General features: G+C 37.4%; 1 pseudogene across 1 annotated transcript; it reads left to right on the top strand.

The window, feature by feature from the left end:
• Nucleotides 1-732: 732 nt before the first annotated feature.
• Nucleotides 733-2065, top strand: LOC308356469 (tubulin alpha-3 chain-like; annotated as a pseudogene). Its single transcript has one exon. The product of its transcript is annotated as a tubulin alpha-3 chain-like (transcript).
• The last annotated feature ends 4934 nt before the right edge of the window (nt 2066-6999 follow it).

The following is a 6999-nucleotide window of genomic DNA, read 5'->3' as shown; positions in this document are numbered from 1 at the left end:
AGAAATATCAGGCTGTCCTTAAAGTTCCCAACAATATATATCATTAGAAAACAATGGTAGGATAAAATGCATAGTCATCCAAGAAATAAAGTGTCAGGAAAATGTTATATCTAGACATCTTGTTGAAGTAAAAAGGCAAGAGCAAGGGGCTCCTGAGTGGTTCAGTCAGTTAAGTGTCTGATTCTTGATCTCAGCTCAGGTCTTGATCTCAGGTCCTGAGTTCAAGCATTGTGTTGGGCACCGTGCTAGGTGTGGAGGCTACTTTAAACAACAACAACAACAATAACAATAACAACAAAAATAAGAGCATGTACTTTTGGTTGTGCAAGTACTATGAGAATTTATTCTTACATATCCACCCTGGCAAAAACAACAACAATGAACTAAATAAAGAAAAACAGCAACAACAACAACAAAAACAGAGGTGAGCATAAAATGCAATTAACGTTTTTTTTATGCAATTAACTTTAAAACTAAGGAAGGAACAACTCTTGGAATCATAGTTTCAATACATAATGTGAATAGAATGACAATAAAGAAACAATGTAACGTAGAAGTTGGAGGGGAACTATTTGTATAAGAATATCAATTATTTCATCTTTTATAATCACAGTCATTTGCCAGGTTCTCTTACATCAACCACCCAAGAGTCTAGCTGTAAGAAGCAACAACCTCTTCCCTTCCTCTCCACCATCTTCTTGGCAGCCAAAAAGCAATAACCCAAGTGAATGCATCTCCATATGTGTTAGCCAGGCTGGTGTTCAGATTGGTGATGTCTTTTGGGAGCCCTGTTGCCTGGAACACATCATCCCAGCCAGATGATCAGATGCCAAGTGACAAGATTATTGATGAAGAAGGCTCTTTTGACACATTCTTTGATGAAATCAGTGCTGGCAAGCATGTGCCCAGGGCAGTATTTGTAGACCTGGAACCCACAGTCATTGATGAAGTTCGTACTGACACCTACTGCCAGTTCTTCCACCCAGAGCAGCTCATCACAGTCAAGAAAGATGCTGCCAAGAACTATGCCCAGGGTTACTACACCAATGGCAAGATAATTTGCCTTGTTTTGGACAGGATTCAGGAACCAGCTGACAAGTGCACAGTTCTTCAGCGTTTCTTTCCTTTCTACAGCTTTGAAGGGGCAGCTGGTTTCAGTTTCACCTCCCTGCCAACAGAACGTCTCTGTCGATTATGGCAAAAAGTTCAAGCTGGAGTTCTCCATTTACGCAGCAGCCCAGGTATCCACAGCTATAGTTGAGTCCTACAACCCCACCCTCACTACCCATACCACCTTGGAGCACTCCGTGCCTCCATGGTAAACATTCAGGCCATCTATTATGACATCTTTGATAGAACCTTGATAATGAACACACAGCCTACACTAACCTAAATAGGTTGATAGTCAATTTGTGTCCTCGTCCTCCATCACTGCTTCCCTCAGATTTGATGGAGTTCTGAATGTTGATTTGACAATTCCAGACCAACCTAGTCCCGTCCCCTGTTACTACATCCACTTCCTTCTGGCCACATATGCTTCTGTCATCTCTGCTGAGAAAGCCTACCATGAACAGCTTTCTGTAGCAGAGATTACCAGTGTATTCTTTGAACCAGCCAACCAGATGAGGAAATGCGACATTGTGACCCATGCTATTGTAAAACATGGCTTGCTGCCTGTTGTACCATGGCGACATGGTTCCCAAAGATGTCAATGCTGCCATTGCCACCATCAAGACAATGTGTACCATCCAGTTTATGGACTTGTGCCCCACTGGCTTCAGATTGGCATTAATTACCAGCCTCCCACCATGGTACCTGGCGGAGAACTTGCCACAGTACAGGGAGCTGTGTGCATGGTGACTAAAGCACCACAGGTATTGCTGAGGCCTGGGCTCACCTGGACCCCAAGTTTGATCTGATGTATGTGAAGTGTGCCTTTGTTCACTGGTATGTGGATGAAAGTATGAGTTTTCTGTGGTCTGAGTGGCTGCCCTTGAGAAGGATTATGAGGAGGTTTGGTGTAGATTCTGTCAAAAGAGTGTGTGAAGAAGGAGAGGAATATTAAAGTTAAAAATGTCATAACAGAGGTGCCTGGGTGGCTTAGTCATTAAGTGTCTGCCTTTGGCTCAGATCATGATCCCAGGGCCCTGGGATTGAGCCCCACATTGGGTTCTCTGTTCAGTGGGAAGCCTCCTTCTCTCTTTCCCACTCCCCCTGCTTGTGTTCCCTCTCTTGCTGTGTCTTTCTCTGTCAAATGAATAAATAAAGTCTTCTTTAAAATGTCATAATATGGAGTACCTGTGCGGCTCAGTTGGTTGAGTGTCTGCGTTCAGCTCAGGTCATGATCCCAGGGTCCAGGGATGAAGTCCCACATTGGGCTCCCTGCTCCTCAGGGATCCTGCTTCTCCCTCTGCCTCTCTCTCTCTCTCATGAATAAATGAATAAAATCTTTTTAAAAATGGCATAACAGGGGCGCCAGGGTGCCTCAGTCAGGTAAGTGTCTGCCTTTGGTTTGAGTCTTGGTCCCAAGATGTCAGGATCGAGCCCCGTGTTGGGCTCCCTGCTTGGTGGGGAATCTGCTTCTCCCTGTGCCTCTCACACCACTTGTGTTCTTTCTTTCTCTCAAATAAGTAAAATCTTAAAGAAATTAAGATTAATTTAATTTAAATTAATTTAATTAAGATTAATTAGTTAAGATAACATTGCTGCTTTTACAGGGAAGCTTATTCTGTTGTAAATGTTAGAAAGTTGTGCTCTGATCATTTAATTTGTGAGTATCATTGTATACTCTCATATATGAATACTGACCTATGCTTTAAAACACACTTTCTAACAGACCCAAGCTGTCCATTTCTCTCATGGGTTTGAATAAAGTATTACCTGTCTTTAAAAGGTAATATATAAGTATAGCTGATAATTAGAACAGGTGGTATTTGAGTATAGTTTCAGGCGAGGAGTAAGCATTACAACAACTAATGACTATAGTGATATGTACTAAAGGTATTGGAGATAGCAATCCATCATTATTCCTAGTGTCTATAAAATAGAAGATCGGGTGTACAAAATAATCTTTTAGATATAAAATAAAACATTCAAATGACCCAAAAGGGAAAAGAAAGTTTCTGAAGTGTAGTAAGCTTCCCAAGTCATGCACAACAAAGCAAAGAAATACACAGAACACAGAAAAAATAAAGCAATAAAAGAGAAAACATAACATAAAATGTGATGCTGGAATGAATATAGGTAATATATTTTAATATAAATGGGATACACTTATTGAAAGAAAAGAGTCTTAGACTGTATTACAAAGCACAAGCAAAGTAGTACTGTATGTGTGTGATAAATCCTAAGCAGAAAGATTAAAAATAGAAGGACTTGAACAGCATATTGGAACCCACACATATAAAAAACGGGATTTATGTTCTTAATATACACAAACATAAATCAGGGCAAAAAGCACTGAATGTGTTAAATAAGGTATTGTAGCTTGAGTCATATCCCCCAGGAAGACATGTAAGTCCTAACCCTGGTACGTGTGAATGTGACCTTACTCATTGCAAATAAGGTCTTTTAGGTGTAATCAACTTAGGATGAAGGCCTAATGGGTTACAGTGGACTCTAATCCAATAACTGGTATTCCTGTATGAGGGAAATTTGGACAGAGACACATAGAGGGAAGGCAGATATGTGAAGATGGAGGACAGAGGTTGGAGTTATGTTACCACAAGCCAAAGAATACAAAAAATTGCCAGCAACCACCAGAAGTTGGAAGGAGGCAAGGAAGCACCCTCTCCCAGAATCTTCAGAGAAAATGTGGCCTTGCTGATACCTTGATTTTGACTTCTAAACTCCCAAACTGAAAGGCAACACATGTATTTTGTTCTAAATGACCATATTTGTGGTACTTTGTTATGGCAGCCCTAATAATACACCAGGGAAACAAAATTCCTATTAATAAAATTCAAAACAAAAAAGGGCAGTTAATCAGTGGAATATCAGTCAAAACACATTGGTCATAGGACCATCATATACTCACCTGAGGCCATGAAAGATCAAGTGTATGAAAGATAAATTCACAAAAGTCTAAATGGCAAATTGAAGTATTTAGAGTAGATGTAACTTTAATATATCAACATCTATACTCTGAAAGAGAATGCTCATAATTTCCCTATGCCAATTAAATATTTACTAGAAGAATAAATAATAAAATATAGAAGTGTCATGGACAACTATATCTAATCCCAATGCAACAAAACCAGAAATTAAGATCAAAATTGTAAATCATGCCTGATGACCTGGTAAAATAAATGAGAGAAAGCGAAGGGAAGAGAGAAGAAAAAGAAAAAAGGAAGAATAAAAAGAATAGTTGGCAGAGATTTGATAGATGGAGATGAATGAAGAGATCAGATGAACATGTTACCTGAATGTTGGTTTAGCAAAGAAATCAAAGTAAAAATTTCAGGGTATATAAAAAAAATGATAAAATAATACATAATGGAACATATGACATGCAACTGAACGAGTGTTCAGAGAAAATATATAATCTTAAACATTTAGATTGTAAATAGGTGGAATGAAAAATCAATGCTTTGAACATGTAATTCAAAATATAGAATTAATATATGTAAATATGTCTTTCCCCGAAGTCTGTATTTGACCAAATTGGAAAATACTGTAACTTTCCATTGGACTTAGATGAAAACAAGGATGATGCCTGTTAAAAATATGTGTCATTAAAAATTGGAAAAAAGAAGACAGCATTTTCATTATTTGCAAGAAATACAGTAGGTCTGAAAAGCATAAGGACATCAGCTGGGAACTACACTAAATGAGAGAATTCAGTAAAACGACCGAGAACAAAATTAATATTAAAAAATCAATAACCTTGCTGTATGCAAACAGCTGTATTTTAAAGTGGCAGAAGAGATTCCATTTCTGTTAGAAAGATAAAATACCTATGAATAAACTAAAAAAATATATATTGAAAGAATATTTATTGAAGAAACTGTGAATGTTACTGATACCTAAAAGGAAACTTGAACAGAGGGAAAGGCGTACTGATCCCAGATAGATAGACTATGGAATGAAGATTTCAGTTTCCCATAAATTAGTCTATACATGTAATGCACTTCCAATTAAAATACCAGCAGGATATTTTTCTCTCTGATATTAGAGAATCAGATACCAAAAAGCACATGGGAAAAAGTCTAGAAAAGTCTAGAAAGATGTGAGAGATGTGAGAATCAACTCTCCAAATCACACTTCAGATACTATCCAACTGAAGTAATGTCAGATGCATTATTGGAACAGAGCAGAGTTCCTGTATAGAATCAAACAAGTAGGGGATTTTTTTTTTAATCTATCAAAAATGGAGTGACTATCAAGGAAGAAACGATAGCTCATTTGATAAATTCCATGGAGAAAATTGGGTGAAACAGAGAAAAGATATAAATGAAAACATTACTTGATGAAAACATGGAAGGCTTATTGTTTTGGAATTATGTAGACTTAGAGTGCCTTTTCTTCAAGAACTCTAAAATTTCATAGGTAATACAGAAAGGCATACGTATGAGAATAGTCACTCAAAACATTTGTTGCACTATTTAGAACTATTTTAAAATGCTGAATAGTAAGACACTGAATTCAGTCGTATGATATAGCTTGGTTATATCACCATTTGGGTGCTGGTGTACACTTAGATTGTATCTGGAAGAATTCACACAAAAATGGTAATAGTGCTTATATGTAAGAAAGGAAAGAGGAAAACAAAGAGGAGGGTAAGAGTCTTACTTTTCCCTGTATGTATGTTTGTAATTTTTGATGGTATACCACGTGCATGTGTTAGCCATTCAAAAAAGAACTAGAGCGGCACTTGGGTGGCTCAGTAGGGTAAGCTGTTAAGTGGTTAAGTGTCTGCCTTTGGCTCAAGTCAGGGTCCCAGAGTTCTGGGATTGGGTCCTGGGATCCAGCCCCTGTTGGGCTCCCTGCTCAGTAGGGAGTCTGCTTGTCCATCTCCTCCCCCTGCCCCCCACCGCTTGTGCTCTCTCTCTCTCCCTCTCTCTCTTGCTCACTCTCGATAAATAAAATCTTAAAAAAAAAAAAAGACAAAAACAAAAAAAGTAGAAAAATATAATGGGGTGAAAGGGCTGTAGGAGGCATTTTGTAAGTGTTGGTTATACTACCTTACACACTTGGTGTGAAGTTTTCCTTTAAAACTTGAATGTTACATTATTTTGTGTATTGGAATACTTTTAATTTTTGGAGGTCAGTATATATATTGGATTGTTCGACTACACACAAGCTTCCAAAATATTTAGAATAAATCAGAAGTCATCAGCTTTTTCCACCATTGATCTGGTGGTCTGTTTATGCTTAGTAAGATAGGAAAGAATTAAAGATGATTTTTTTTCTCCCAAACTAGAGTTATCAAATCACCATTTCTGAAGGCTTACCTATTTATATCTGACTCAAAACTGTTGAATGCTGTCCATTTGCATAGACCAGTTAATAAATCCTCCAAATATTTAATTTGTGTGCAAGATATATCTAACCCAGAGGCTCTCATCTGTCTTGATTTAATTTGATACTTTATTTCTTCATTTTAGAACAGTGTGAATATTTACTACAAAGATTTTAGTTTCCACTAAAATTCCATCACGGACCTTTTTACTCACTTCACAAATATTTACTTAAGCTCTGGGTGTATGCAATACAGTGGATATTTGTATAGAAAAAGATAGTGGAACAGATAATTACATGTAAATATCATATTCTGAAGTGCCTTTTAAGCCTCTGATATTTTGCCATAATGTGAAATATTTATTTACATTTACATTCAACTTACATTTGTTGGATGGCAGGCACTAGAATATAAAAATAAATGAGCCATGGTCGCTGATAATCTACAAGTGTAACATGAATGGTTAATTATAATGGAATGTGGTCAATGAAGTACAGAAAGATATACATGAGCCAAGAGGAAGTACATATACTCTAAGG

This window comes from Martes martes, assembly GCF_963455335.1.
Source record: "Martes martes genome assembly, chromosome: 1".
Lineage (NCBI taxonomy): Eukaryota > Metazoa > Chordata > Mammalia > Carnivora > Mustelidae > Martes > Martes martes.
The sequence above is the reverse complement of the archived record's forward strand: the minus strand, read 5'-3'. Positions and strand labels throughout refer to the sequence as shown.